This window comes from Rhipicephalus sanguineus, chromosome 1, assembly GCF_013339695.2.
Source record: "Rhipicephalus sanguineus isolate Rsan-2018 chromosome 1, BIME_Rsan_1.4, whole genome shotgun sequence".
Lineage (NCBI taxonomy): Eukaryota > Metazoa > Arthropoda > Arachnida > Ixodida > Ixodidae > Rhipicephalus > Rhipicephalus sanguineus.
The window spans coordinates 232,071,088-232,092,122 of NC_051176.1; the positions used below are offsets into that span (position 1 = coordinate 232,071,088).

Here is a 21,035-nt window from a genome sequence, read left to right on the forward strand (position 1 = left end):
CGACACAGAATGTCGGTCAATATATGCGGCGTGTTTCACAGTATAAGGCACACGGAGCAATGACTGTGGGTATTGTTCTCGTTCGCCGAAACGAAGTGCGGCCTCGCGGCTTCAGCGCCGCGCACAACTGCATACGCATATAGCTGCACTGGAAAGGTCTACCGCCACGAACAGCGAAAGAAGGATGGGATACAGACAGCGAAGACTTTTTTTTTTTTCAAGCTTCCACTCAGTCAATAAAAATACTGCGTATCATTTTGAGGCAATGTGTGTACCCGCTAATTTAACACTATTCGTAAAACAAAGCTTCATTCGGCATACAAACCTTTACGGTCGAACCTCGTTATAACGAACTTGCACCGGGACCATAAATGAGTTCGTTATATCCGATATTCGTTGTAACGGTAGTGATAGAAATCGGCTTTAACAAATGGGCAATCTGGCTCGTGAAGCATCCTAGATGCAAAAACGCATTATTCTAGGCCACGAATCCACGCACTACAAACGAGGTAACCCTTACCGGTCTCCTTGTGGCATTTTAAACTTCGGCTCATACGGCGGCGAATCAGTCAAATGCGCTTTTTTCTGCTCTGGGTGACCAAAATTTTCGCGACGTTTTCATACGTTTTGACGTTTTTTTTTATCGTTTTCGAACGATAAAAAAAAGAATAAATGTGGCTGTGCATCGTCATTCAATATTTATTTTGCTTTTTACGCTGCCTTTCTCGAGTTCTGAACCTCCTGGGAGCCAAATATTTCTTCGTTACAGCCGATATTGCGGCGGCTCCAGCGTTTCCGGTTTCGTTTTGGAAAGAATAAATGTCACTGAAATGAAGCGTGACCAACGAAAGTTCGTATTTAGTTCGCTATAAAGTATAATTCGCTCTATCAGTGTTCGTTATAACGTGGCTCAACTGTATAGTTCTTTTACAAAACAGCTGTAGCGCTTCGACAACGTCGAGTATTGAAAGAAAGTTGGCGCCCGTTTTGAATTAAACCTAGCCACCTCCCCACACAAGCCACTAACACACTAATCGTTAATGTATCTAACACGGTTCATCTCTCTAATGATAACCCCGCTGGATTCGCTCGGCAATTTCCTTTTGCCAAAAGCATGGACTAACTATAATGGCAAACAAACTGCATCGCTTGCAGCTCACTATTGCCTTCTGGAATGGGATATAGGTAATTAAAAGAAAGTGTATTTCGTTTTGTTTAACAGATACATGCAAACTTTTCTCAAGCGTTCTAAGTGCATAGTTTATATTAACGAGTCTGAAGATATATCTGCATCATAGTATCATTTATGAAATGTGTTATATGTTACTGATGGCTACGACGGGTTTATTTTTAAGTTTGCTTTTTTGTGTTTATGATGCTTTTGCAGTTATAGTTGCAGAACCCCGTAAAATGCGTTCTGCTATAAAATGTCCCCCTGCAGCTATGCAGGGGGATATCTTATGTGTAACAACGTCAACGCGAAATTAAAATGATTCTGATAACGTAAATGCGTCAACGTTTAGACAGCGCTCGTGTGCGACACATGCAAACAATGCAAAACAGCGCCAAACGCAGATACACACAATGCTGGAGCGCACTTTGACACTACGCAGGCACCCTGCAGTGTAGCTTTCCACATAAGACAGCAGCGCCACAACGCATAACCTAGCGAGTGGAAGAAGCAAAAGTGGAGGGACGTTATAAGACATCTCGTATTTATTACGAGGCAAGAGGGTCCGTAATCTGAAGGTGTCCAAGTGCGCATGTGCTGCACGCGACATGCTGCACGCGATGAACGATGGCGTATGTGTGCGCATCGTGTTTATTGTCAATTTATTCGGTCCCCTGGCGGCCGATCTGGGCAAAAACTTGGATGGTAACTAGAGTTACGCATCTGGCCATTGCGAGGTGCCTATATGTTTTGTTAAGCAGTGTAATCATATCGGCATTGTTTACAAACTGCAGTGACATGACCTTCAAGACGTAACATTTGAGAGCCGTTACAGGTGGGGTGCAGACAGCACACAGTAGTGGACTTCGGCAGCTCACCGCACACACCAATCAAGATGTGTCTTTTGGCGGCGTACGTAGTGCACCTGACGGAGGGAGGCTACTGCGCATATCGCTCGCTCAAGCGCCTCTCAGCATGTTGCTCGCGTCACCCGCTGCAGTCGGCACACGCGCGCACCCAGACAACAGCGATGTGTTTCTTTCTTTTTAACAATAAGCCCGCTTGTTCGAGAGAGGTGATTGATTGCGATGCTTAGCTTTCTTTCTGGTCACGGAGCGCGTCTCGTTCTTTCTGCGGCTGCACTGGCCGGCTTCGCGAGGCCTTGGTTGCTGCTTTGCGAAGCGCGTCACGGCAAGCAGCCCCCCGGTGACGCCTGACGCACTGAGGCGGCGACCACGAGGCCGGAGGGGTGTAGGCCGCGGGCTGGAGCACGAGCGGATGCGTGCACGCACAACCAAAAGAATGCCAGCCGCAGCAAGCGACGCACATCATAACAAAATGTGTAAGAAATTGCAAGGGCGCGCAGCAAGCCAGAGGGCAACGCGTCAGGGGAAAACACAAGGAGCTTGTTGGCGTTACGAGTACCGGTTTTGCACAACGCTTCCAGTAGTCACCACGCGCAAAGCGGCGAGCGCTTGGCTTGCGGCGACTCCCTCTCACTCTCTTTGCCTTCACTCGCTTCTTTTTCTTTTCTTTCTTTAAATACTGCATATTGGCAAATCTAAGAGTACGTGCGAGAGGCTGTAAAACAGCGCAAAGCATACGAAAAGCATAGTGCGTGCAATTCCATTCCACGGAGCAATGTAGACAGTACAATTTGCAGGTGCTGTGCGTCAGTACAGGCGTTGCCACAGAACCTTGCGATCGAGTGACAGCTTGCACACGAGTCAAACGCGCTTGCGGACATTGCGACAACATTAGTGACAGTCCATCAATCGCGCACGCGGGCCTACTGCCTCGGCAACAACGCAGACGGCGAAGGCGGTGCAACGTGTGCTCAAGCGTTCAAAAGCGTATAAGAGCGAAGCAACATGCACAGCAAGACAGTTCGCGCTATCGACCAGGACCTGTTGCGCTGCAATTACCCGCACTGACGGCCGACGAAATGCAGTTAAAGCTCGCAGAGCAGCGCCAATGTGGTGCCCGATCGGCCGTTATTTTTGGCTCGTCGCGCAGTGACGTCACCGGCAAGGTGCTTTCGCCCGCGCCGGTTAAAGAAAGACGCGCAGCCGTTGCTGACGCGTCTCCAGCCGCACTGCAGCAACGGCTCGCCTGTCGTGCAGTGTGTGCTCACCTGGTTGTTTGGGCGAAGAGCCGCGGCGCACGGCTGTATCCAGCGAAGCGCCGGCCGCCGACTCGTCAGCATGTGCGCGCTTCACCGGAGAGGCCCGGGCAGCAGCACCAGCACGAGCGACGGCGCCGCAACAGCCGTCACTAGCGCCACCGCCGGTCGTGCGGAGCACTAGCGGAGGGCCGGCGCCAGCGCCCCCACGTGCCGCCAAGGTCACGGGAGAGGGGCGCCGGTCCCCGGGCAGCCCTCTCGCCCCGAGCCGGCTGACCGCACGCTCCCTCGACCAACGTTCGTTGACACTTGGCCTTTTTCTCCGCGCGCTTTCCCTCGCGTGCAGCGCGCAGGCACGTGAGCGAAAACTGTGCGTGCGTGTCGCCGCCGAAGCGCGCGCGCCGAGTGCGTACGGACGTCCCAGCAAAGTTTGCGGGGCCCCTGCTGTGGGTGACGCCCGGTCGCTCAACCAGCCGCGTACGGCCTCGTAGAACGTTAGCCCTGGCGATGATAAGGGCGCTTCACGACAGCGGTTTTAGCAGCAGCGTGCAAGGAGGCGTACACAGACAGTACTTCGCCCTTAAAAACCGTCGTTGTTTTGGTTCCAGATCAAAGAACGCTGCACTAGCGTGGAAACTTCCCTTGTTTCGATATCGCTGTCACTTTCATATTACAGTACATTTCAATAGCAACAGGTGCCGCTGCTTGGTCTTGCACCCAGCTATAAAGTTTACAGACGTCACGATGCGTGCTATGTGGCATGCGTTCCATTCGCTACGAGCCTCTCAGGATATCTGGAAATCGTAGTGCGAATACCCAAGTGATTGTGATTTGAAGTTAGGAAAGTTATTAGCGGAGCGGGCACAATGTTATTTGTTCCGCTCTCAATAAACAACTGAACACGTGTGCATCCACGCAGTCGACGTAAAGAGGACGGCTCAAACCCGTCTACCAAGGCCCGTGTGGTCATCCAGCTTTGATAATAGGATACGTCGGGAACTCCGACAAGGACCGAAGAGATCGCAAAGAAGTCAAGCGGAGAAACCAATTCGGCTCCTCTGCGAAGGCTCCAACCACGTGCGCATTCCAGGCGTTTTCTGCCTGCGTGCCGGGTCATCGCTAATGGGCGCATACTATTATGCATCAGACCAGGGTCGCCGAGATGGGCGTACTGAGTCGCCTACGGTTCGCCATGGATGATTTCTGGTGTGCTTACGCTTGGTACCACTGAACTTCACAGTTCGAGTAACTGCGTGTGGACATTTGACGTTACTGAACCATGATATATTATTAGTGCTGAGCCGTTGGGGCCCCAAGCTCTCGCGTTCTTTTGTACTCTCAGCAGTATCGTAATGGTCGGTGAATTTTTTTCGGTCGCCAACATAACGTGAAGGTTTCACGTCGAAAGGAGCCCTAATCACCACCGTGTTAAACAAGCAAACAAATAAATATTATCTGTATCAGTCAGTTATTAGAATAGGATTAAAAATACTAGTGCATGGTTCCCGTGCGGTCAACAAATCTAAACTTCCTGGCAAAGAGGCGAAGCTACAAGAACAATTCCACATTTGCTTACGATGTTGCTTGTTGCGCTCTCTGAAATCTCTGGCCTATCAAACCATTCGATAAGTATCGCCATGCATCGACTGATACGCAGTGATTAAAGCGCGCACCTTCCCTGCGTATAGGCCTTGCATAAACGCCTCGACAAAACTTGATCAAGTGAGATGTACGTGACAACCAAACAGGAAGTTGCATGCTTGTGTAGTTTGTGCGGCAGCGTTTATTTGCCGGCGGCTTTCGCTAATGCTGCATGTGCTCGCTTTCGCGATGGTTCGGCGCCACTTACGTAGCGCCGTGACGTTTAAACCATATTTAGGCCGAACGCGCACGAGCCATACGTTCGTATAACCGGCTGTCAATTGTTCGCCATTTGCCAGGAACCGCGGGAGTTTCGGAGGAGGCACGTGCCGCGGAGGGCACGTGGCGTGCTGCGGGGCCTGGACCCCGGGTGGCAGCCCATTCATGCCGGCCGCATTGATCGGCACGTGACCTTGAGCGCGGCGTGCCGAGAAGCGCTTCGATCGTTGACGACACGCGGAACAGGCGCCGCAGGACGCCCGATCAATGCTAGGGACATGGCTGGTTGACCCCGTTTGCACAGTTTTGCCCGGAAGGGATCGTCGACACCGAGGCGCCTCGGGTCACAGGCCTCACAATAATGCCACGCATCCACCCACCACGTTCACGGCAGTGTCGGAAGAAGTTTGACATTTAATGGTCGAGTTCACAGCCGTGTCACGCTTTGGCGAGAGAAAGCGATACCGACAATAGGAAGGTATCGAGTGCTTTTCTCGCATCCGACGGAGATTATGTATCGACACTCCTGCGTTATCACCTCGTTTCCTCCCCGGTTAATCGAATGTCACGAAGCTAGCCACAGAAGTAAGTTTGCTCAAAGGGATCCCGAGTGAAAGAAGGGCTCTGCGTCCGCATTTTGTAGCGTTTTATTTAAATTTTCCTTCCGCCTTATCGTGCGTCACGCCGTGTGGTCAAAGCCGGTAAAGCAGCGGTGCGCAATGATTACGATGAAAAGAACGTAAAAATGCAATGGATTGCTGGAATATACGGCTCCCGCGTGGTTACCATGGACACATTCTTGACGTCCTAAATATATGCGGACTTTCTCAAGGAGGCATCTGTCGGTTGCGAGGAATTCGACGAAGATCTCGTTTCGCGCGCGCACCTGGTGATACAAGCGGGCGCAATCGCTGCTTGCCGCCGCGGCGTCTCCTTTACTTCCAACGGTCGACAACGCTCCCCCACATCGGCGCAAGCGTGCATGCCTCCCGAACCTATTTTCGCGCCATTCGACCGACCGGCCGCTTGCGTTTCGCGGGCTGTCGCCAGTTTCAGCCGCGTGTCAGGTTAAACGCTGGACACATGGCGCGAATTCGGATGCGATTCGTCGTACGGCTGTTCGTGCCAACAGCCGCATCCGACAGACGCCCAACAGGTTCCATCAGCGTGCGGAGACGATTCGCACGCCGCACGGGCATCCAACTTGCTGAATGTAGCCGCGCGGCTGCCGCGTCGGTCTGACGGCCGCAGCCAATGGCAGCGCGGGAGACGCCTGACGTCACGCCTCTGGTGGCGCGTTTGTTGCTTGTTTGTTTGTTTGCGCGTTTGTTGAACTACGTTCGGACGGCTCCGATCATGAAAAACGTTGGTTAAACTTTCTTTCTGACATCAAATAACTCATGACATTTGTGCAAGGCGGCGCCCGTTTTCGAACCACTAGCGAGATATCGAGCCGCGATGGAAGGCCACTTCGCAGCTAACAGCCGCACCGGCCGTCTCGGCGAACCGGCCGGCTTTGCTTCCACCGTTGCTCGTCAAATCGAGGTCTACGAGAAAACCAATTGCGCATGTAAATGCGTGTCATCAGCGTAAAAGTTTTAATCGTGTTGATAAAAATAAGTGCTCGACGATCAGCTCGCGTTTGATCGCGAACGGCGCTAGCGACAGCGTCCGCCTTGCTAGGCCTACGCTCGGTGTCGTGACAAGCCTACTCTCGGAGTCGCGAGTGAATGCGGTCTGTTGAGATGCTTGTCGCTTGCGAAGGCGTAGCTTTATTGGCAATGTTCTTACAGAACGAAGCGTGGCTGCGTAAGGTTGTTTGTTTTGCAGTCAACGAAGAGGATGCGATGTCTTCCGAGCGTGCAAGCCGGGGTGCCGTGTGTGGGCGGAGCCTGCGCGCTGATTGCTCGTTCGCCCCCATGTGTCCTGAATCGCCGTATACCGCGTGCGGCGTCGCACGTCGGATCGGATGCCGAATCGCACCATGTGTTTAGCGCTTTACGGGAATGCATTGTGGCGCGCTCGGAGGGCGTGTGAGGCAGACCGCGCGCGCCAAGGAGCGCGGACGACGCAGGCGTAACGCGACACGACGCCAGTGAAGTGCGTGCAAAACAAGCCACCACCCTCACCCGGCGAAGCAGCGAGCACTTCTGGTGCACCGTAGCACTGCCAAAGGGGATATGTCGAAGAAACAGTGATCAACGATGGGGAAAAACAATTGGAGTCGCGCAGCTGCGTCGACCGTGGACTGAGCCACAGCGAATGCCCAGCAAGGACGGGCGTGGCAGCAGCTGCGGCCCTTGGAAGCGTGCAAAACGCAGGAACCGGAACTCACACGGCACCCTCCTCCCTTTCATGAGGCCCCTCTGCTAACTGTGGGGCAGCAAGAGCTCTTCTTCCCCGTCCAGGTTGCTCGACAATGCGGGCGCCGGCCACGTGCACCGTCGCCGATCAGCCTTTGCGGCCCTACTCGCTTTTCTCGAGGATGCCGTCCTAGTCGAACGAAGTTTCTAGCCGCTCACCACGGTGACTCGGACGCCCGTTCTCCTGCCCCCCCCCCCCCCCACCCTCTCACTGTTTTTCCACTCATACCTTTCTTTTTCTTCTTTTACCATACTCTTTTCACTCTCACTGTCCCTTTAATCCCCAATCCCCCGTGAGTGTATTGGTTGAGGTGTCCTCACTTGAGAGACAGTTATCGTGCACTCCACACCCAATTTCCATTTTCATTTCCTTCTTCCTTTTAAGAATCACCTCCCTCCCCCCCCCCCCCCCCCCCCTGCTAGAGCCTTCGAAGGGTGTCCAAAACAGCAATATTCGGGACCGAACCGAATACTGTCAGAAGCGAACAAAATATCGAATTCTTGTCAGATAGCCCATTCAAATACCATCGATCTGTCATTACACTACGTATTATGTTGTTTATTAAAAGCACCATTTCGGAACAATATGAGCAAACAAGCGGTTTCACAAGTGTGCCGAGACTCGCGTTGACGAGTCTAGCCGGAAAAGCCTGGCCTCTTGTGTTTTGTGTAGCCAAGAATTTTTTTCGGGGGGGGGGGGGGGCACTTGCTGAAAACCTTGACGTTTTGAGAAAAACGCCTATTTTTATTATTTATTTTTGGTAAAACACATACTTCACCAAAATTTCGTGGGGGGGGGCTAGTCCCCCCCCCCCCCCCACCTTGGCTACGGGCCTGGTCTAAACTATTAACGCAGAGATGAAATTTATTGAAAAGTTTGCGATTTGAGGTATTAGAAAAAAAAATTCTATTTAATGAAGGGACACTAAAGAGCAAAACGATTTTTCTCGCATTAGTAAAGTAGACTTCCACGATGCCAAAAACACCACGCTTTCTGCGCGAAGACGCTTAATAAGCGAGAAAGCGCGCAAAAAGAAAATACAGGTGGCGAGGCCACCTTGGAATTCCCGCACCATTTGCCGTGACGTCACATATTTTTGACGGCGCCTGCTTGGCCCTACGTAGTTCCTAATCGGTTATAAATCGAAGTACATTGTCCTCTGAGGGGGCCAGAAACTTGACATAACGAGTTTGTGGAAATTTCGTCGAGCCCGTGGCGCCCAAATACGTTAAATGCTCTTTGAAGTCTTTTACGTCATGAATTACAAAGTTCGGCGCGAAATTTAAAAATGAAACTTTGAACTTGGTTTTCTCCTCTAATAATAAACCTATGGTGGTGAAATAAACTACACAAGAGTTCTCCGAGCACACTTTATAAACCTAATCCAATACATTGTTTCTCTTTAGTGTCCCTTTAAAGGGACCGACAACTGGCCAGAGCGTGTGATTAGAACCTGGTAGAAATGAAAAGACCGTGAAATATAGTGACAGATTCCAGCATCTTTTCCGCGTTATGAGAGAATTCATATTTTTTAATCGTGTTTAAAGTAACAAAAAACCGGTATGTCGCGCAGCTTAGCGGAAGAGCCTTGAAGCTGGATTATGGAGTCGATCACTTTGCTGTACGTATTCACGTAGTCTGATGCTGTCATGCGCGCCATAATTAGTCCTGAAAATTGGAGTGCGTACGTTATTATTCATCCCCGTTGAAATTACAGTATGTATATTATTAGCGAGTTTTAGTATAGCGGATAATAGCAAACGCAAGCATTTAGCGTCAGCGTTAGCGTTGCGTGCTCCTAACTGCGCATGAGCAGAACGTAAACGTAGCCCGAGCTCTTACGTACGAACGCTATTTCTGGAATATAGCGTTCAACGCTAACGCACGCAAGAGATCCCGTACGTAGGGCAAGATGGCGGTGCCTGTTGAAGCGAGAGCCGTCCACTTCAAATCTTTGTAGCCGTCCTCCTGCATTACTAAACTTATTCATTCCCTAATGATGTTCGTATTTGATTTAGATTTGAGTAATGAGGCTTCGCCAACCGTGTACCGCCGATAAAATAGCTCCGTTTTTGAGATACAAAGTGGATTTGCGCTGCAGAAGGCTTAGCAAGATTTGTTTGCAAGGTTCGCTCATGTTTTCTGTAGCAGCGCAGAGATGGCGACGCTGTCTTTAGTCGCCTCTTTCCAAGATACGGCCACAAGTCAAGCAGATACATGTCCGGCGTCGCTTCCCTTCATGCCTTTCGCGGCATTGCATGAATGTGACGCGTGATGCGTCCCAGCTTAAAAAGGCCAGGTAATAGGGGGTCTTGAAGAATTCTCGAACGCGGCATGTGGACAGAAACCAATGTGTCAGAACTCAACACTTCTGCAAACGCGACATGGAGACGTAACAGTGGTGACTTTGGATCAGCTCGACTTGGTGGCGCTTTTGTGGATTCTACAGTGCATTTAGTGCTTTTATGTCTAGATGGCGCCGTATGCGCTTGCGTTAGCGTAAGCGGGAATGCCTTCCGCTGTACTAAAAGACCACCAGTTGACACGTAGCGCGTTCCGTTTTAGCGTTAGCGTTGAGACGCACGCTAACGCTAACGTAAGCGTTTCCCGCTATACTAAAACTCGCTATTATCTATCCCCGCTCTATTCTGTGCTGCTTACGAGGTAAAATGATTTGCACGTTGAGAAGCGGCGCGGCTTTCGCGGCAGCCAGTGGGAATGTCGAGCCGCGGCGCATGCGCGCGGTGTGCACGCATGCGCAGTAAACCGCCGCGCTTGAACACGAACCGCTGTCGCGCTCACTGTTTCCAGCATGTGTTATCACGTGTATATACGACTTCATATTCGCCGCAGATAGAAAAATTCTGATTACAAATTGTTCACGGCGTTTTCCACATTACCATTCCGTGATTAGACACTCTGACCGGTAAGCTTTCCGTTGCGTTAAAGAAAATAGGTACCATAAGAATTGGTTGTCGGTCCCTTTAAAAATTAATGCTGACTATACCATTCGCAGATCGAATTGTGTTACAAACGAATGTGTATGAGCATCATCTATGAGGTCATAATGGCATCCTCAAATAATAATAAATAATGACATCCTTAACAATAATTTGATCGGTAAAGAAAAGTGTAAATATGACAAAAATTTATGTTTCGAGGCAGGAATGATGTAATATGTACGGGGACGTCAGAGTTCCAGGCCACAGAGATAGCCCTTCAGACCGCATCTCCTAACCTGCGCTTCATGTGTACCTGGCTGCAGCTAACATTCAATGTCTTTCGGAATCGAGCTCGCTTCAAATTACGGACGATGGTTTGAACGCGAGATAATACGATTATATAGTTGTGTCTCCAAAGGATTTGGTTACCATGACCCAAGCGATTTTCTTTCTCAATATCTTAGTCCACGATTTATATTTCTAATTCTTATGCAGAATAAACCAAAGCTTCTCGAGTTTTATCATTCAGAAGTGTCACGCAAATAGTGACAGCTATTAGAGTGACTATAAGGGAAGGCGCTACGAATGTAGCCAGTGCAGCAAGGTGTCGCACAAGGCGTCGTGCGGTCACACGCAAGTGACGCCAACAACGCTGATCGGCGGCACTTGATTACTGCGGGCTGTTAAGCCGCGACGCGCGCGTAACCAGGTGGCAGCAGCGGGCGACAACAGGTCGCATGTATACCACGGACTCCGCGAGCCGTTGTTTGTGCCATGCGGCGGGCGCCGCTCTGGCGCGGTTCTACCGTCGCGGCCGGCAGTAACTCTGATGCTTACCACCGGCAGCCGAGTCGGGATCAACGTCAGCCGCGCTCGGCGGAAAACAGGCCGCTAATCCCCGTGCTGCTGTAGCGCGACGGTGAGGCTTATCTGGCGCGAGCGCCGGACAGAAGAAGGGGAAGCAGCGATGCTTTCCATTTCGCCGTCGCTCCCTCGCCATTCGTTGACCTTTGCGAGCGGGCGACGTCGCAGTGGTATGCTCCGCATCCTTGTCAAGGCCACCCTCGGCGCTTGGTCGATCAGTGCCTGTGGCATCGTCAGCGGCTACGCTCTGAACTTTCAGTAAGCGCGCTGCCACGACTCAAATTCCGCGCGCGACTTTCGAGGACTTCCGAAAAGGCCGTCGCGTATGCCCGCACTGCGTCGAAATCGAGCCAACTCGATCGTCGCAGCGGGCGCACGCTGGGTCCATATCGCGAGACGTATCGCACGCCGTTGCGTGCTGGCGGCCTCGGGACAGATGCGCCTCATTTGGTCGCGCCAGGCGGTTGAGAGAGGCCGCTGCGCTTGCTGGCGCGTTGCTCATCGCTAGGTCGCACAGCGTATAGCCCGTACACTGAAACGGTGCATGCTGACACGTCACCACTAGCCCTGAAGCACTTGTCATTGCGTCTATTGAACGAAACCTACTTTGACCGCCTACACGTTTACACCGATGGCTCCACGAATTCCATCCAACAGCTCTATCGGAGCAGTGATTGTTCTGTCTGGCGACGTATCACTGCAATTTAGGTTTCCCCACATCGCGACGTCGACAGCAGCAGAACTCCTTCAAGGTTCATACTTCAGCAGCCACCTAGTCAGTGGGCCTCGAGGTCAGCCTTACACACCATACGGGTTACCGAGTCACCATACGGGTGCCGGAATTGACGGCAATGACCGCGCCGATCAATCTGCGCGAACAAGAACTGCGGATACCGATATCGCTCTTGAGAACGGACGCTGCGCGGCAACTGCAATCACTGACTCGCCGCATAACGCTTTCACAATGGACTACACAGGGTTTCTCCAACTCGCCATGTATTCGATTGATCCTAATTTGCGACTTCGTTTGCCATCTGGGCTCTCACGACACGATGCAACTTTGGTGTATCGCATGTGGAATTGGGTGTGGCATTTACGAATGCGTATTCTTACCGCAACAAAGAAGCATGCAACTTATACGCCTGTGGGGAGACGATCGACCACATTCTATGCCGCTGCCCATCCTGCAGACTCAATGACGTGGTCTAGAAGCCAAACTCCATCGTCTTCAATGCAAGACCACTATCAGAAAAGAAGATCCTGGGATCTTGGCCCGCGGTTTCGTGCATCCACAAGGCCACGAAAGTCCTACTGCGCTACTTGCGAAGTCGACAGGACATCTCAAGCGCCTGTGAATAACAGCGCGAGTTCGTGCTGTGTATGTTCAAACTAACTGTTCATCTCTTCTCGTTCTTACTCATGTTCTTTCTTCTCTATCATTTCTATTATTCCCGCGCCCCACGTGTAGGGCAGCCAACCGAGCCAAAGCTTGGTTAACCTCCCTGTCTTTCAGGGGCGTAGCCAAGGGGGGGGGGGGGGTTGGGGGGTTCAAACCCCCCCGAAATTTTTCAGTTTTGCTTGTGTATATATACACTCACACATACAAACGCACGCACGAACATGCATAAAGTATGGTTGAACCCCCCCCCCCCCCCGAAAAAAAAAATTTCTGGCTACGCCCCTGCTGTCTTTCCTCTTCGTTTCTATCTCTCCCTCAGCCCACCTTATAAAGCAGGGAGTCCTCACAACATGATGACTTTACCTAATAGCTTATGATCCTTGTAAAAAGACAGGGCGTGCAAACACGGACACAAGAAAGAAGTCAGGACACCACAAACGCCGACTAACAACTGAATAGATGCACAACGGCGGAAAAGAAAGAAGGCACGAAAACTTATCTGCGCATGCCCATGCAATAGGCGAACCTATCAATCCGGCACGCGTGGGGGCCTATACGCGAAAGATAACTGCTAAGGCATTTGATTTCATCTTTATGCAAGTTGATCGACGGTTGGCTCACGCATGCCACTATTCTCGATATGCCATGCCTCAATCATCAGACGCGTTTCTTCATTCCTATGTCGGTACAAAACTGCGCATTCATTGAATTTTGGCGTGCACTTACAATCTCGACAATGTAACGATATAGATTAGAAGGTGAGCCTCCGGTTAGTGATCTTTTATGTTCTAATAATCTCTGGTTAATGCAGCGGCCCGTAAGCGGTCGCAGCTGAAAGGAACCTTATGCGCCACACTTGTACGGCAATCAGTGAATTTGTTTGTGTGTTTTACGAAACAAATATCGGTTCGCTTCTTGTCTTTTACTCGCTCATTCTTCCTCTGCACAGCGGCACATATCTTACCTTGCTTATTGGCAGCCGTGAAAACAACATTAACGCCGTAGCTACTCCCTACTTTCTTTAGCCTGTGAGATACGCAATGAATGTACGGTATACCTACGACTTCCTATCGCTCTCTGCAACCTTGCACCTTGTTTGCACGCCCTGTCTTTTTAGAATGAATACTTACCAACTAGTTCAGCTCTCTGTTATTTTATGATCCTTGTATTTTACAGCTGGAGGGGGGGGGGGGCAACCTCCACTATGTACGTTTGTGTGCTTGTATGCGTGCGTATATATATAAACATAAAAAAAATGGAAAAATTACGGGCGGGTTTCACCCCCCCCTCCTATCCGACCTCTGGATACGCCAATATGGCCAGCTAACCGGCATCGCTCACCTGAAATGGGGCTCGCTTAGTCGCAATCGCAGTAACCCTAAGACATGTGGGACGAATAATTTAGGGGCAGGAACCATAAAATACGGCACCTTCTTGTAGAATCGGAGACCGCGTACTTGTGCTGTCACCAGAAGCGTGATACGACTGCGGAAGTTCCCTCTCCGCTGAAAAAGACTGCCGCACGTAATTCTTCCCAAATGACCATTTATGGAAAGTGTTGAAGAACAGGTGTGGTAGAGGGTGCGTCGCATGAACATTATTTCGAAATGCGGAAATAGCCTATTACCAGGCAAATGCGATCACGCACGAAGAATTTTTTTTTCTTACCGACTTCATTACGGAGATAAGTCAAACAACTTATCTTCGTAATGAAGTCGGCTTGTTGCTTGCATTATGATCACTGAACAATATATCGCTTGTGCAGCAACATTTTGCAGCATGAGTAAGGAGCTCGTTGATGACCTCGCGGCTGCAGTGTGCGGATTTAAGCGTTTCCTAATCGGGAATCAAGTGCCATCAGAAAGCGTTCCCCCTCCGTTTTTCTTTCCACGGTTTTTTTTCCAGACAAAGAACGACGCGAAAGAGTGTGAAACGCGTAAGTATAGTACTATAGTAAAAAAGTACCGCATGCACGACGGGGTGCTGAACCAGTGGAGAAGCGTCACACATTGCGCTCGTGCCAACAAGCGCCGTTCGCCGCGGAATGCATGTTTATCAGCACCGCTTACTAAACCCGAAACTAGAGCGTCGTGTTTCGCTAAATTCGGGAGCGTATACGTAACTGTGCGGGCGACATCGGGACATCAGCGCGGAAAAGCACGGGGAGCCAGCTGAACGAGATCTCGCATAAGCAATCGCAGATTAACAGATGCCACGGACCGGCAGTGACGCAACAACGAGGCTGACGGGCGCGATTGCGGCCCCCGCCACTTTCGCTAACAGCCTGCGGCGAGTACAGTGCGCGATGAGAACGGACGCAAGGCCATCTAAACGGCCATCTGTCCTTGCGCGCCGCGCTAAGAATGCTACAACTCGAACGAGCGCGCGCCCGCTGATGCAACGGACCAGATAAAAATAGAGCGTTTCCCTCAAAGTGCCGCTGCGCCAACGATAACGCGCGGCGGAACGGGCAGTCGTGCACGATAGCTCGAGGAAGAGGAAAAAGCTTATCGCGCTGAGCGTACCGTGGCGTGACATAAAAGCGTCCGGGGAGAAGACGAGGCCCGCGGCGGCGAAAGAGTGCGACGTAAACAGCGCGTGGCAGCACTTCTCGGTCGCAGCCGAGGAAGGAAGCGGCATGTATACTCGGTGTTTTCACACCGCGTCGGACGAGGGAGACAGCTGACAGCGCCCGATCAGGCGCCCCGCCGCAAACTGCTCCGTCCGGCCGAGCGACGGGACAGATTTAGCACCTCGCGGGGAACGCTTTGTGGAGGAGCCAGCCATCTCTCCAGCTCCCTCTGGGCCAAAAACCCTTTTGTGTTCTCGCGGCGGGGGCCGACGGAAGCCATGATCACGCCATCTGCGGGTCACGAGAGCGCCGCGCATTCTAGGAGGGCACTCTTGGTTTTTTACGGCGTCTCCGCGGCAGCTTTCGCTCAGGCGACCGAGCGGCGGAGAGCCTCGAAGGGGCTTTCCAGAAAACCGTATCGCCGCCGCTGCAAGGTAGTGCGCGTGGTCCTCGCCCGCCGCCGCTCATTCAGAGCGACACCAAGGCTTCTGTGCGGCGGTTCTTCGGCCGTCCATTTCCTTCCCAAAGCACCCCTTTCTCTTCCTCAAAATAAACACCACGGCTCGCGCTTGCCAGCATGCGCACTAATTAGAGATACGCTCGCTAGCAGTGGCTCGGGGCCAGGCCAAGACGCGGCTTGGCACGTTGGATACTGAGACGGCGATTGCCAGGCCGAGACGCAATTACGCCCCTGGGCCCTCGGCTGAGCCACGCAGCCATCACGCCCTTCGGGTGGCCAGGGGCAAGCGATGCTTTGACGAAAGCGCCAGGCACACGTCGGCGTATGTCGACGAGAGATTCGCGACGTCGCTGATCGAAACAGGAAAAGCGGGGAAGGGAAGATGTTAGCGCGCAGCGGTGACTCAACGTGGCTACGCTGTTTTGCCGCTGAGCCAAGGTTCCGCTTCTGCTTCCTGCAGATTACCAGTAGCTTCAAATCCGAATGTGCCTAGCGCAAAATTTATTGCGCATTTCACCTCCCCATACGCTTACAAGAGCATGAAAGAGGTTCCTCGGTTCGAAGCGCGACTTGTGATCGCTGGAAGAGTGCCCTCTTAGATGTTCACACGCTGGCCCTCTTCGTCAGTACATCGCCCTCAGTTTTTTAGAACATTGAGCGTCTGGGCCCTTCACGCTTCCCTTCAGTTCTGCAGGAAAGAAAAAAGGAAAGTATATATTCGCACCGCGGATCTTCTTTAATCGTCTATCTTTTCATACATGGTCTCCGAGAGCACGGGCAGAATGGCGGAAGCGTCGGTTTAAAAAGAAAAAAGAAAAGAGATATAACAGAAACGTTTAAAGAAAACGCGTATATCGACAAATAATGCACCTAAGGGGGAGGGACGGATGTAGAAAAAACCGCCGAAGAAAAAGAATTAAGGCCACGGGGGAGAAAGGTCGCGCCGCAGAAAGGAGTTGCTCAAGAGCAGGGGGGGGGGGGGAGAAAAAGAAAGAGCGGATGAAAGGAATGAACATCTGGAGGTCGTATTTTATAACGACCCGTTTCATTTTGCACGCTTCCTTCCTTATATTATTTGCAGTGCAGAGTGGTCGATCCCGGAGATATGGGCGACGTCCGGCCCAACGTCGAAAAGAACGGGAAACGAAACGGACACCCCGGGCAGAAATCGCGTGGGCCACCCAGCCGAATAGCAGTCGCGCAAAGCAATCGTGCGCCCCCCGTGCTCTACGGCAGGAACGCAGGGCGCCCGATAACGAGCAGCCCCCACGCTGAGGGCCCACACTCTCGAGAAACCGGCCGCCCTCCTCGCCTAACTGCGGCCCACGCCGAGGGGTTGCGTCCTTCGGTCGGGAGGGCGCTGCTCTCAGTGCGCACCCCCGTCTTCCCTTTGGATATTATTTTCTTTTTTCTCTCCTAAACTTTACGGCATGCCGCGGAAGCAGAACCCGCGGCGAGCACACCAGGTGCGGGGGGTTTTTGCGGGTGGCAGGGGGGGGGGGGGGGGACAACGGCGCGTCGTCGGACTGTGACTCACAGCCCGAGGGCGAAGCGTGGGAGAACGTACGGCCCGCAGCAGCTAAGAGTACCGTTGCTGCCATGCGCGATGTCGGCTCCGCCTTCACCTGTTGAGCCGCCCGCGCAAGCGCCGGGGCCAACGGAATTCCTTTCACGCCGCCTCGTTCATATTGGTCCCCCTCCCAAAAAACGCGGCTTCGAGTGAAGGAATAGGAACCACGTCGCGGCTTGGGGCTCCCGCGCTTCTGACTGACGAGTTTTCTTCCTCGCGTTTCTTCGCTTTTTGTTTGTTTGAGTCTCCTTCTGCCACGCGAACTACACGTCCCAGAAAATTAGCGGGAGCGGCGCGGGCAGCAAGACACGAGGTTTCGTCCATGACCTCGAACGACACGGGGGCGCGCGTTGGACGTCACTGTAATTTCGACATTATGTTTTTGTGTAGCACGTCCGTGATACACTCTCTCCCTCTCCTTCCTGCTGCCGTCGGCTTTCCATGCAAAGCGCCGGCGATGTCATGGAACCCTGGCGCCGCGATTCCGCCTGTTTCGCTTCCGGCATCACCCTATACACTCCTGCGCGCGCAGATATATCTGACGCACAAGCACGCGCTACATCCGGGGACGAAGAGAGGGCCTCGTCGCCGACGATGCGCGGAGTGATGATGACTCCTTCTTTGACTCAGCTGAACTTGTTTCGATAACCAAACAAGGCCGGGGACATTTCTCGTTTATTCGTTTTCTCTCTCGCGTGCAGCATTCACGCGACCGTCAGGTTTGGGCAATGGGTTACAGCTTTGTGCCCGATGGACGCAGTACGCCTTACCAGCCAGCTGGCCACAACTGTGCAACGTGGCAGCGACGAGGACGTGAACCTACAGTGCACATGTGCGTGCTTGTCTCCCGTTTCAATGGGTTGCAGCTCACGCAAGGCTCAACACACACGAGCTCGAAGCGCCCAGCCAGCGGGCCCCACTTGGGCGAGGCGCGCGGCAGGCGCAACTGTGCACTAGTAATATCGCAAACCGCGGAGGCCAATCGCGAAACGCGAGGACTGTCGCAGGCATAAGATCGCATGCACTAAGAGCGATTCTCGTCTTCGCGTCGGTGAAAATTTTCTATGCGCAAGCCTAAAAACCGTGCTACGGAGTTTTGTTCGCATCTCCACTGTTGACATGCTGCACGACAAACGTTGCCACATACGTACCGCATTCGATACACTCGTTGAAATCGCCTTGCGGAGCTGATTTCGATATCAAGCATTAGCTCATGTCTATTTGCGAAGCTCGCAACTGCACACACTAAAACCCTCCACAGTCAATCGAAAGGTAAGCCTTAAAAGCTCCTTTAATCGGTTAATCGGCCTAACAGCGTGGACTTTCTGGTTAATACATGACGACACAGGACCCACAAGGCGCATGAAAAGCAAGCAAGGCCACTTATATATATATATATATATATATATATATATATATATATATATATATATATATATATATATATATATATATATATATATATATATATATATATAAGCATTGTTCAGGGACCATGACCTTCTAAACGTGGACGTACTTTCTGATCGGAAGATAGTAAGAGCCAAATGTGTGAAACACGTACGAAAAATAATTTATTTTACGTACGAAGCGGCAACGCGCTTCGCGGAATCCTCATCCTTGTCGTTGTATGTATGAGCAACGAAAAAGACGACAACAAAGCGTTGTGAAATGAGCTTTTCAAGTCCGGCACGGGGGCACGAGAAAAACATTTCCAGTGATTCAGATAGCGAAAGCTGACAGCGCGTTACATCGGAAAAGAAATAAAATACCTCGTCAACAAAATGCAAATCGTTTCGACAATAAATAAATCATGTTTTCGGGGCGTCATGCAAATTTACATTTTACAACCATATACGCTCGTTTTCTAATATCGATCAGCAAGATAACCTGACACGCTTCGGCACGTGGCTGGAAGTGCGCACGCGTGCACAGTCGTATTCAGATATGTCGGCGAGTAACGGAACTCATAGCATCGCAGCACGTGGTACCTCTCGCGTTTATTGTTTATGGCGCTCTTCATGGCCCGGAGTACGAGGTCGCGAGTTTGATTCCCAACTGGCGCGGATGCAAAATAAGAGCGCTAGTTCCGAGACGGCTCTCGCGCATCGATCGGCGCGCGACGGCTTCGTAATCAAACGTAAACGAAACGCGTTTCAGAGCCCCGCACTTATTGCTTTGAAGCAGGGGCGTAGCCAGACATTTCTTTCGGGGGGGGGGGGGGGGGTCAACCGTACTTTGTGTATGTTCGTGCGTGTGTTTGTATGTGCGCGTGTATATATACGTAAGCAAAACTGAAAATTTTCGGGGGGGGGGGGGGTGTTGACCCCCCCCCCATTGGCTACGCTCCTGATTTGAAGAGTAATGATCAATTCATGGTTATTACATTAAATAAAAGCTATCTTGCGTATGTCTCATTAGAATAGACAACATATATGCGTGGCTTTATATTATCAAGTTATCCCTAATTTGTCTTTCACGTTGAAGGTTTGCGAGAAGTTTGTACGTCTGCGGCGACGAAAGTATAGGCGCTGTGATTCCACAACGCAGCCTGCGAGGAGTCGTCACTTTATTTAGGAAAAGTCAACCATGATCACTGCTCGAACGCAAGCAGTTAGCAAAGAGTATATACAGCCAAAGGATGCGTGACAAATCGTATACACACCTTCACTGCCTTTGACGTATCATGTTGTCAGACTGGCGCACATCTGTGAGGGATATTTTTTATCACACTTAACGTTCTTTTTTTTTTCTTTCGAGTTCCTTATTCGTATCGTCTCACTCACCGCCATCGGAAGTATATAGCGGGGGCCTGACATTTTAAGACTTACTAAAAATGTCGTTCCTTTTTCACGCGCATACAAAATCAGCCACTCGATCGCTGAGTGCGGCGTGTGCGTGCGTGTACGCATTCCCGTGCTCGCGATTTCGCCCCGTTTTACTGAAAAAAAAAAAGCAAAGTTTCTCCGAAGTCCCAAGACTTTTGCAACACTCCCTGTTTCCACGAATTCTCCAACCACACCACTGCGCATTTCGTCCCCCTGGAAGTCAAGCCGGTGCCACGCATGCATGCATATAGGCACGCTGTTCCGACCCGGGCGGATGTTCGGGCGCTATCTCTTCTTCTTCGCGGAGGTGTTATTTCCGCGCCCAGACCTCTTCCTTTTTTTTTTTTCTCGCACGCTGCCCGGTTATTCTGCCGGCAGCGTGACCCGTTTTTCCGATTGCCGGCTTCCCAGTTGTCAGTCACGCGGGCGCAGGATGCATCGATGCGCGCGCGGATTCGAGCGACCCGTTTCGCGGACGCCGCCCGCGAGGGTCGCGCCCCCGTACGCGGTTCTCGCCTGGGGCAACACCGCCGACACATTGCTACGAGAATGGTATAGTATACACCCCAATGCAGACAGGCGAGGAATGAATATGGAGTCGGGACTGAGGCTTCCGAAACCGTGCAATGGGTGCGGCGTCAGCAGGGTTGTTGCATTGTCAAAGGTCCACTCCTATTGAGATAACGATAGACGATCAAGTAAAGGACTCAAGTACGGAGGACACGTGACTTTGGGATGTTTCAATACCAGCAAGACGGAGGCATCCCGACTGGGTTGGAAATGGGATATATATATATATATATATATATATATATATATATATATATATATATATATATATATATATATATATATATATATATATATATATATATATATATAT

The 21,035-nt window shown here is 51.5% G+C and overlaps 1 protein-coding gene across 5 annotated transcripts in view; it reads right to left on the bottom strand.

Annotated features, from left to right (window-relative positions):
* Nucleotides 1-21,035, bottom strand: part of LOC119374461 (ataxin-1-like) — a 166,264-nt gene that overhangs the window by 39,393 nt on the left and 105,836 nt on the right. The window contains exon 1 of one of the 5 annotated variants that reach the window (XM_037644592.2): nt 3,306-3,462. The exons of the other annotated variants lie outside the window; for them this stretch is intronic. The gene's annotated coding sequence lies outside the window, so the exon portion shown is untranslated. Of the gene's footprint in view, nt 1-3,305; nt 3,463-21,035 lie in introns of those variants that run through there. 5 annotated transcript variants of the gene reach the window in all.